Here is a 12,221-nt window from a genome sequence, read left to right as displayed (position 1 = left end):
TTGTGTATATTGTGTTTGGAGCTATAATATTATTGGAGAGATTAGTATTGAGGAGGTATTATAGTGTGTATTGTGGGGAGTATTAGTGTGTGTATTGTTTGTGGGTGACAGATGCTGGGGTATGCAGCAATCCCTGCACTGAGGTCCGAGGCGGCTCTGCATCGCTCGCACGCACTGTGGATGACCAAGCATGTGCCCATGATAATCATGGCCTTAGAGGGATGAGTGTGTCAGAGCCTAGAAGGGGCATATATATGATGGAGGAGGGAGGAGGAGGGAGGAGGAGGAGATGATAGCATTGTAAAAGTTAACAAGATAGTTAGTTTAAGCAGAAAGTGAGGAGAGGTTAGAGATAAGGGTAGATGTCAGAGGAGAGAGTTCAATTAAGCTGAGGTATCGAGTAGGACAGGGGTGAGGGGAATGAGAAGTGGTGGATGATGAGAGCAGAAGAGGTCATGTACAAATAGACCTTGTTAGTCAGAGAGCAGACATTCCAGAGGGCACGTGAGAAGTGAAGAGTAAAGTGAGACATGGAATGTGGATTACATTAGATGGGTTAATACGCTTAGCAGGGAGGTGGAGAGAGAGGCAAGAGGCAGAGGGTGGTGTAGGGGTAGAGGAAGAGATGTTGCATGTACCTTGTCAGAACATTAAAGAACGTCAATTCACACTGGTGCAGAGTTGATGATGAAATGCTGAATCCAGTTCACGTCCAATTCAATTTTAACAGAACTTTTTCATTCTTCATTACTGCAAAAAAAAATGGATTGAATTCCCCCACCAATGACTATGTGTTACCAATATATCCCTCTCAGTCCCACTGCAGCACATACTGTACCAGTGTGAAAGTAAGAAGGTACACAGTACCGGTAAAACAATACGTGCCGGTACTATGCACCATATGAATTATAAGGGGATGTAAATCTCCCAGTCTCTCTCCATATCCGCAACAGAGCGGGCTCCGGTCAGTGGCATGGATGCCCATATATGGGTATGCTCATATTTGGGCATCCCATGTCACTGACCGGAGCCGGCTCTGAGTATAGGGATATATGCGGAGACGCAGAGGTGCAAGGAAATGGGAGGAGGCACGGTGAGAAACAGGGAGAGACCACAGGAAGATAGAGGGCAACAACTTCCACAAGGTACTTGTATGGGTATAATTGTTTGTATTTTGTGCAGAGGGGGTAATTTCAGATAAAATACAATTCTCCACCCTCTACGAAACAATTCCACTTTGTTCAGTAAGCCAGAAAGTCTTGGTCCCATGTGGACTGAATTTAATGCAAATAAGGTCCTTAATACACAAGTAAAGAATAAAGTTACTTATTCTCTACTGTAAGAAGTGCCACATTGCCTACTATTTGGGTCCTGTGCCCAGAATGTGACCATGCATGGCAGAGGTGAGATTCCCCCAACTCCAATTTGCTACACTCTCCAAGAGAGATAATTGTGATCAGAGGTGGAACTAGGGGAGGGTGTGAGCAGGGTCACTGCCCAGGGAGTAACCTGACTGGGGGCACGGAAATCTCATTTAGTGCATATGTTGCGGCACTGCATTGATTGACCGGTCAATCTGCACTGCTGCCTGTCACAGTGACATCCTGATCGGGCACTGTGATCAGCTATAGCACTGACCCAGGTGAGATAGTTCAGCACTTTACAAGGAGGGAACAGATGTTGTGGGTGACAGATGCTGGAGGTAGGCCAAGACTGTTGGCCAGAGTAACGTGGAGACTTACTGCACTCTGCATGCCCATCCTCTCCCTGACATCAGGGGAAGGAAGTGGCCCTGGGGTGTGTGTAGGTATGCCAGATGTCAGTGTATGCATAAGTAAGTATGCCTGTGTAGTGGGAGGTGTAGGGGCGTTAAGCTGGAGGACTTAAAACAGGCACAAAAGCACATAGATACCTCTGATTATACCGCACCAAATGCTGATAATATCATGCTGTAGCTGCACTTTACAGAAGATGATGCAGATGTCATCATTGGTTGGTGGGTTCATTAAATCAATCCATCATATCATAACCACACTGTGCATATGATGTACTGAATCAGTAACACCAGGAAGACATCTCCATGTTAGGAGTAGAGTTGAAGTTAACAGAATATGTCCAGCACTGTGGTGTGTAGCCCATAAATAATAATTGTGCACATTACCAGAACAACATACTGTCAACTGCAAGATCATTTTGCTGCTTGTAGCGTATGCTCATCCTGTACAGTGTTGTAGTAGATCCGTCTCTTCAGTGTTCACTGCAACAAAAGTAAGACATTGCATTAATATTACAGACGTTTGGGGGCTGAAATCTCACTTCGCTGCGGACAATTTCCCTTTGCATAAGATTCTTGTGATTATGTCAATGATGATCAATAACTGCATCATAACACAGCCGCTCTATACAGAAGATGTACTTGCTCTCATTGGTCATTGAGGTAATACGTCACACAATGTACAGATATAGCAAGGATTATTTCTCACACTTGTGCATTATGGCATTATGATGGGAAATGTTGTGAGATTCTGCATTATCAGCATCACTGAATCTTTTGGAAATTAAGTGATATTCTATGTTTTAATGCAATATTATGGGTGATCAGCCGGTAAAATAATAATAGCTTGCTGTATCTGTAGCCATGCTCTACCCATGATGTGCTGAACCAATGACTGCAGAGAGATTCAGAGTGCTAAACATGACTGGAACGCATCTCTGAATAATGGGCAGCAAAGCAGTGCAGAATAGGAGGTGAAAGTAATTAAAATGGAAGACCCTTAGCAGCTGTGTGGAGAGTAGACAGTACAGACTGACCAAGTAAATGGTAAAAGGAGTAACTTCAACATTACTTGGCTTTGTTCTCCACATTGAAGCTTTCCTCCTCTTTAAATCACTAATACTGATGCCATGTGTAACCTGTACTGAGAGTTATATAATCTACTGGCCTAGATGAAACCATATGATGCAAACAGGATCCATCCCACTCCAGATTCATAGAATTGAACCACCTCAACCTTTCATAACAATCACATAGAACTGCAGCTGTGCGCTACTGCACATGTTCTTGTTAAGAATGGTAGTAGATGTGGTCCTTGGGTCTTTACTTCATACTGTAGCCACCCTCTACTCATGATGTATTGAATCAACGAAAACTTGCATGGTTCAGATCACAGGAAGGGGTAGAGTAGAGATGAAAATATTCAATGTGAAACCCGTAGCAGCCGGATTGTGTGGAGTCAATAAAACGACAAATACTAAATGGTAAATGAGAAATATACACATTGCTTATCTGTCTCTGTGTAGTAATTTTCCTTCTCTTCAACTGTCCTTCAAATTTTCTCTTTTGCAAGAAAAGGAACACATGGCTTCAATATTCACTTCTGTTCTGCAGTCATCCCTCCTGAAATAAAAGTTAAGCATTGCATTGTTATTATGATAATACATACAATAAACCTTGCTCCAAACCATTTGATGCAAAGCAAATCCACCTCCCACCCACAGCGGTGCTCCTTCTAGAGCATGCATGTCAAACTCCAGTCCTCGAGGGTCCCAAACAGGCCAGGTTTTCAGTAGGGATATCCTGAAAACCTGGCCTGTTTGCTGCCCTCGAGGACTGGAGTTTGACATCCTTGTTCTTGAGCTTCTACCACGCAAGTCATCCATGTGAGTGACACTGTACTGCAGTCCTGGTCTGCACACAATCTACTGAATCAATGACATCACACTGTAAAGGCAATCTACAAGATGTATTAGTTGTCCACACTTCCGAAATGTTACTTTTATGTCCAAATCACTTATTCCCATGACCTGATATTTGTATTTGTTATTTATAGGATTGTCACAAAGAGTTGATGAGGTCACCAAATGATAGTATGTAGAGAGAAAGAGAGATCTCAGAACAGAGCCCTGATGCAATAGAAGACGAAGACATGTTAGCAACAGAGATGGAGAATGTGTGACAGGAAAGTTATGATGAAAACCAGGATAGAACTGTGTTACGGATACCAAGAGAGAGTTTAGAATATGAAGGAGGAGAGTGATTGAGAGCATCAAACGCAGCAGATAGATCAAGTAGGATTAGTAGGGAAAAGTGACCTTGGGAATTTGCTTTAAGCACAGTCTGTAGAACGAGCTGTACGAAAGGCAGGTTGTAAAGGATCCAGGAGGGCATGTGATTTAAGAATGTTGACATTCTAGCAATTAGGAGACAAACAGCAGGAGGGATATAGGGCGGTAGTTAGTAAGGCACATAGGGTGTAGGTTGTTTCTGAGAAAAGGGTGACCACTACAGGCTTAAAGTAAGAGGGTAAAGAGCCAGAGAATAGGGAGGACTTGAAGATGTGGGTGAGAGTGGGGACTAAGAGATGCAGTAAGGTGTGAGGGGATACGATCTAGAGGGCATGTGGTAGAGGGAGAAGAGAAGATGATTAGCTTCCAGCTCTGTAAGAGAAGAAAAGGAGTCAAATGCAGAAGGAGAATTAGGTAGAAGGAGAGAAGGGGGAAGGGACAGAAGGAATCTCCTTGTGGGTGGCATCCACCTTGCCTCTGAAGTAGTCAAATGCTTGAGGAGAAGTGAAGGAAGGATGGCAAGTGTGAGAAGAAGGTTAGTGGAGGGAGTCAAATACAGGGGAAAAAAGACAGCGTAAATTAAATTTGTGTGTTGATGAATGTGGAAAAAAAAGTAGTGTGGTTTGGCCCAAGAGAGCAGCTTTATACAGGACTGGAGACATTTTTACTGTAGAAAAATCAAACATCAAGTGTGAGATTTCCTTCATAGGCATTAAGAACAGCGAGTGGAAGTGTGATGAACATGTTTGGGAATTTAGCCAAGGGTGTGGGTTAGAGGGACGAGTGTGTCAGAGCTTGAAGGGGCATATAGAGGATAGCATTGTAAGAGTTAATAAGATTGTCAGTTTAAGCAGAAAGAGAGAGAGAGAGAGCAGAGAGGTTAGAGTAGATGTCAGAGGAGAGTTTAATTAAGCAGAGGAAAATCAGTGGGACAGGTAAGATGGGGTGAGGGGAATGACTGATTGTGAATGATGAGAGCAGAAGAGGTCATGTACAACTAGAGCCTTGTTAGTCAGAGAACGGACATTCCAGAGGGCATAGGAGAAGGGAAGAGAAAAGTAAGGAAAGGAATGTGGATTACATTAGATAGGTTAACACTCTTAGCAGGGAGGCAGAGGCAGGGAGACCCGATGTGTATATGAGCAGGTTCAAGATTATAAGAGATATCCCACACATCAGCAAACATAGAAGGAGACACAGAGATAGGTGTAGAGAGAGCCAGAGATAGCTCTATGTAGAGAGAGAGGGACGTAGAGAGAATGAGACAGATAGGCGCAGAGAGAGGGGGCGCAGAGAGAGAGGGGGCGCAGAGAGAGAGGGGGCGCAGAGAGAGAGGGGGCGCAGAGAGAGAGGGGGCGCAGAGAGAGAGGGGGCGCAGAGAGAGAGGGGGCGCAGAGAGAGAGGGGGCGCAGAGAGAGAGGGGGCGCAGAGAGAGAGGGGGCGCAGAGAGAGAGGGGGCGCAGAGAGAGAGGGGGCGCAGAGAGAGAGGGGGCGCAGAGAGAGAGGGGGCGCAGAGAGAGAGGGGGCGCAGAGAGAGAGGGGTGCAGAGAGAGAGGGGGCGCAGAGAGAGGGGGCGCAGAGAATAGGATGTACATGAGTGCTTTTCATTGAGCAGTGCAGAAATAGCTGCAATAGAGGTCTGTACAAATGGTGCAGTGTGTAGACACATGCAAAGGTAGGGGAAGGAAAGAGGAGAACATGTGGATAAAAGCAGGAGTGTGGAAGTTAGAGAAATTAGAAAAGTTTAACAGAGGAGTGAGGAAACAGCAAGCAGAGAGAACAAGAGAGAGGTTACATTGGGATGACGTTCTGTGGTAGAGAGAAAATGCTAGGAGAGAGCTTTCAAATATTAGAGGACATGACTTGAGGGAGCAAATGTATAAATCAAAACCTGAGGGGGAGGTATAGCACGAAAGCTTGCACAGCAGATTATAGTCTTAAAGTTGCGTGTACCTGTCAGGGCATTCAAGAAGGTAAATTCTCACAAGTGCAGAGTTCATGATGAAATGCTGAATCCAGTTCCCCTCCAATTTAATTTTAATATAACTTATCCATTCTTCATTACTGCAAAAAGCAAACAAAACAAAACCACATTGCATTACTATTTTCAAAATGGATTGAATGGCATATTCAACAGTGACTGTGTGATGCCAATATTCCCCACTCACTCGTAGTGAAGCACTTATTGTACTAGTGTTGAAAGTAGGCCGGTAGAGTCAGGTACGCAGTACTGATAAAACAATAAGTGCGCGTCGTAAGTACCAGCTCCGCAACAGTGCGGGCATCACATTAGTGACGTGGATGAACATATATGGATAAGCCCATATTAAGGCATCACGTGACCAGAGCCGTCACTGACTGGGTATACGTAAAGACGCAGGGAGATGCAAGGAAAGGGAGGGAGAGAGACAGGGAGAAGATGGGAAACGGAGGGAGGCACGGATGGAGAGAGGGAGTTCTTCCGAGCTTCTGCTGGCCTCTCTCTTTCACTGGTGCATGCCGGGAGCTGGTCCCAACATCCACAAAGTGTGTGTGTATTATTGGTTGTATTTTATGGGGGTAGGAGGGTAGTGTGTATATTGTGTGTGTGGGAGTATTATATTGTGTGTAGAGGTGCAGAGGAGAGTACTAGATTGTGTATCTTGTGTAAGGGTGTTGTGTATATTGTGTTTGGAGCTATAATATTATTGGAGAGATTAGTATTGAGGAGGTATTATAGTGTGTATTGTGGGGAGTATTAGTGTGTGTATTGTTTGTGGGTGACAGATGCTGGGGTATGCAGCAATCCCTGCACTGAGGTCCGAGGCGGCTCTGCATCGCTCGCACGCACTGTGGATGACCAAGCATGTGCCCATGATAATCATGGCCTTAGAGGGATGAGTGTGTCAGAGCCTAGAAGGGGCATATAAATATATAATGGAGGAGGGAGGAGGGAGGAGGAGGAGATGATAGCATTGTAAAAGTTAACAAGATAGTTAGTTTAAGCAGAAAGTGAGGAGAGGTTAGAGATAAGGGTAGATGTCAGAGGAGAGAGTTCAATTAAGCTGAGGTATCGAGTAGGACAGGGGTGAGGGGAATGAGAAGTGGTGGATGATGAGAGCAGAAGAGGTCATGTACAAATAGACCTTGTTAGTCAGAGAGCAGACATTCCAGAGGGCACGTGAGAAGTGAAGAGTAAAGTGAGACATGGAATGTGGATTACATTAGATGGGTTAATACGCTTAGCAGGGAGGTGGAGAGAGAGAGGCAAGAGGCAGAGAGTGGTGTAGGGGTTGAGGAAGAGATGTTGCATGTACCTTATCAGAACATTAAAGAACATCAATTCACACTGGTGCAGAGTTGATGATGATTCCAGTTCACCTCCAATTCAATTTTAACAGAACTTTTTCATTCTTCATTACTGCAAAAAAAAAAGTATAAAACATTGCATTACTATTTTCAAAATGGATTGAATTCCCCCAACAATAACTATGTGTTACCAATATATCCCTCTCAGTCCCACTGCAGCACATACTGTACCAGTGTGAAAGTAGGAAGGTACACAGTAACGGTAAAACAATACGTGCCGGTACTATGCACCATATGAATTATAAGGGGATGTAAATCTCCCAGTCTCTCTCCATATCCGCAACAGAGTGGGCTCCGGTCAGTGGCATGGATGCCCATATATGGGTATGCTCATATTTGGGCATCCCATGTCACTGACCGGAGCCGGCTCTGAGTATAGGGATATATGCGGAGACGCAGAGGTGCAAGGAAATGGGAGGAGGCACGGTGAGAAACAGGGAGAGACCACAGGAAGATAGAGGGCAACAACTTCCACAAGGTACGTGTATGTGTATAATTGTTTGTATTTTGTGCAGAGGGGGTAATTTCAGATAAAATACAATTCTCCACCCTCTACGAAACAATTCCACTTTGTTCAGTAAGCCAGAAAGTCTTGGTCCCATGGGGACTGAATTTTAATGCAAATAAGGTCCTTAATACACAAGTAAAGAATATAGTTACTTATTCTCTACTGTAAGAAGTGCCACATTGCCCACTATTTGGGTCCTGTGCCCAGATTGTGACCATGCATGGCAGAGGTGAGATTCCACCAACACCAATTTGCTACACTCTCCAAGAGAGATAATTGTGGTCAGAGGTGGAACTAGGGGAGGGGGTGAGCAGGGTCACTGCCCAGGGAGTAACCTGACAGGGGGCACGGAAATCTCATTTAGTGCATATGGTGCGGCACTGCATTGATTGACCGGTCAATCTGCACTGCTGCCTGTCACAGTGACATCATGATCGGGCACTGTGATCAGCTATAGCACTGACCCAGGTGAGATAGTTCAGCACTTTACAAGGAGGGAACAGATGTTGTGGGTGACAGATGCTGGGGGTAGGCCAAGACTGTTGGCCAGAGTAACGTGGAGACTTACTGCACTCTGCATGCCCATCCTCTCCCTGACATCAGGGGAAGGAAGTGGCCCTGGGGTGTGTGTAGGTATGCCAGATGTCAGTGTATGCATAAGTAAGTATGTCTGTGTAGTGGGAGGTGTAGGGGCGTTAAGCTGGAGGACTTAAAACAGGCACACATCTCACTTCGCTGCGGACAATTTCCCTTTGCATAAGATTCTTGTGATTATGTCAATGATGATCAATAACTGCATCATAACACAGCTGCTCTATACAGAAGATGTACTTGCTATCAATGGTCATGGAGGTAATACGTCACACAATGTACAGATATAGCAAGGATTATTTCTTCCTCTGGTGCATTATGGCATTATGATGGGAAATGTTGTGAGATTCTGCATTATCAGCATCACTGAATCTTTTGGAAATTAAGTGATATTCTATGTTTTAATGCAATATTATGGATGATCAGCCGGTAAAATAATAAAAGCTTTCTGTATCTGTAGCCATGCTCTACCCATGATGTGCTGAATCAATGACTGCAGAGAGATTCAGAGTGGTAAACATGACTGGAACGCATCTCTAAATAATGGGCAGCAAAGCAGTGCAGAATAGGAGGTGAAAGTATTTAAAATGGAAGACCCTTAGCAGCTGTGTGGGGAGTAGACAGTACAGACTGACCAAGTAAATGGTAAAAGGAGTAACTTCAACATTACTTGGCTTTGTTCTCCACATTGAAGCTTTCCTCCTCTTTACATCACTAATACTGATGCCATGTGTAACCTGTACTGAGAGTTATATAATCTACTGGCCTAGATGAAACCATGTGATGCAAACAGGATCCATCCCACTCCAGATTCATAGAATTGAACCACCTCAACCTTTCATAACAATCACATAGAACTGCAGCTGTGCGCTACTGCACATGTTCTTGTTATGAATGGTAGTAGATGTGGTCCTTGGGTCTTTATTTCATACTGTAGCCACACTCTACTCATGATGTATTGAATCAATGAAAACTTGCATGGTTCAGATCACAGGAAGGGGTAGAGTAGAGATGAAAATGTTCAATGTGAAACCCGTAGCAGCCGGATTGTGTGGAGTCAATAAAACGACAAATACTAAATGGTAAATGAGAAATATACACATTGCTTATCTGTCTCTGTGTAGTAATTTTCATTCTGTTCAACTGTCCTTCAAATTTTCTCTTTTGCAAGAAAAGGAACACATGGCTTCAATATTCACTTCTGTTCTGCAGTCATCCCTCCTGAAATAAAAGTTAAGCATTGCATTGTTATTATGATAATACATACAATAAACCTTGCTCCAAACCATTTGATGCAAAGCAAATCCACCTCCCACCCACAGCTGTGCTCCGTCTAGAGCATGCATGTCAAACTCCAGTCCTCGAGGGTCCCAAACAGGCCAGGTTTTCAGTAGGGATATCCTGAAAACCTGGCCTGTTTGCTGCCCTCGAGGACTGGAGTTTGACATCCTTGTTCTTGAGCTTCTACCACGCAAGTCATCCATGTGAGTGACACTGTACTGCAGTCCTGGTCTGCACACAATCTACTGAATCAATGACATCACACTGTAAAGGCAATCTACAAGATGTATTAGTTGTCCACACTTCCGAAATGTTACTTTTATGTCCAAATCACTTATTCCCATGACCTGATATTTGTATTTGTTATTTATAGGATTTTCACATGTATTACTACTGTGAAACGCTATATACATTAATAGTGCTATATAAATAAATACATACACATTTATATATAATAATAATAACAGCATGTTCTTTTAAAGCGCTGCTAGTTTTACGTAGCGCTATACAGAGACATTTTGCAGACACAAGTCCCTGCCCCATAGAGCTTACAATCTATGACATTGGTGCCTGAGGCACAGAGGATATGAAGTGACTTGCCCAAGGTCACACACACACAAATATATATACATAAATATATACATATATACACACACACACACACACACACACACACACACACATATATATGAAAACTAACACAGAAAAAAAGAATCCCCTGAATAGCACTCTAACATACACAAATTGTATCAATAAAGGTTTATTAATCACATACACATAAATGGTTAAAATGAGGAGCAGTGGTGACCTACAAAGCTGTTATAAACTGAACCTTAAGGTGTGGGGAAAAATGCTACACTGCAGTAATAAGTACAAAGTATGTAAATAAAGTGTAGAGGCAAGAAATATATGGAAATGAGAACACTCAGACCGGCCGGTCAAGTACTACCTAAGTTGAAGCCCCCTGTGTGAAGTGCTTGTATGAAACTAGTGTATAACTAACAAGCAAATGCTTGTCCGGGGGCTTAACATATAGACAGTTGATAGATGTATTTGAAGTTGCATATTCTGTGCCGTGGATTAATCAGTATACTGAAAGCAACTGAGGATGGTACAGTAGCTGTGATAGGTTGGCCTCATAGCTCCTCCTTCAATGGAGGAATCGGCTCACATAGCACTTAAATCCCTAAATGCCCAGAGAAAAAAATAAGCATGCAGTACTTAAAGTGAAAGTAAAATGAGAAATGAAATAAAATAAACACACACATTGAAAAATCACTCACCCGACTGAGAGCGCCTTCTACAGAGCGCTGTACCACTGCTCAGCTAGCAGCTAAAACTGTCTCATTTTCCCACCATTGAAGTTTACACATGTCCACGCCCCACTCTAACAAGACGCTGTGTACGGAAGCTCGCAGGAGACAAACTAGTGAGAGAAGGTGTAGCTGCTAGCCACACTCCACGAGGTGCATTGTGGGAAATGTAGTTCTTTGCCTGCTAGCTTCTCTGACTGGTTACTGATTACGTGATGTCACTAGGGGCGGGATTAGTGTGTTGCAATGTAACGGCCCGGCTGTATGATTGTCACAGAAGGGGGGAGCCTGAGAATGTCACGGATTTAATTACACATGTAATGATGTAATAACACAGCCATGAACTAAGCCAGTATACATATGGTCATGTGATATTTATAATGCATTTATTAACATTATTGTGTGGATTTGGGCTGAATTAAACTTGTATGGGATTGTCACTTTAATATCACAGTACCACTACTGTTTTAACACTTATAATGACCTCCTGATTACAGATTATTAGGGACAGACTTAAAAAGGCCTGTGTAAATATTTATTATAGAGTGGCCTCTTTACTTTATAATATCAGGGAGTATCAGACAGGCCTGTGTTTATTTTTAATATACATTAGGGTGACCTGACTCCAGATTATTGGCCTTTCCCTCTGACAAATGCATATTTTCCTATACTGTGTTAATTTTGTTAGAACAAAATAAATATTCATGCGCTAAATGACAGTACCAGTGTGAGTCCCAATAAGAAGTAGTGAGGTAAAAAACCATGGTACCAGCAACATATGTAACTGATGGGGAGGGTGCTAAAATATATGGAGTGTGGCGTCCTGATTGCTAAATGAGGTGTATTATATCATAAGTGCATATAACAATATCCCTCATAGCAATCTATTAAGAACCAACAAGAACTAGGTAGCACAATAATCAGTGCTGCAGTTATAGCCTAATAATAAGTATATATATATATATATATATATATATATATATATATATATACTGCTGCGGCCAAGTTTATTCGAGCATTTGCCCGTTCTTGGCCGCAGCAGTAGCCTGGCGCGCGCCCGAGAGTGACGGGCGCGCGCCGAAGCAGCGGAAGAGCGCCCTCCGATCGGGGCGCTC

This window comes from Ascaphus truei, unplaced genomic scaffold (genome assembly GCF_040206685.1).
Source record: "Ascaphus truei isolate aAscTru1 unplaced genomic scaffold, aAscTru1.hap1 HAP1_SCAFFOLD_1575, whole genome shotgun sequence".
NCBI classification, from domain to species: Eukaryota; Metazoa; Chordata; class Amphibia; order Anura; family Ascaphidae; genus Ascaphus; species Ascaphus truei.
The sequence above is the reverse complement of the archived record's forward strand: the minus strand, read 5'-3'. Positions refer to the sequence as shown.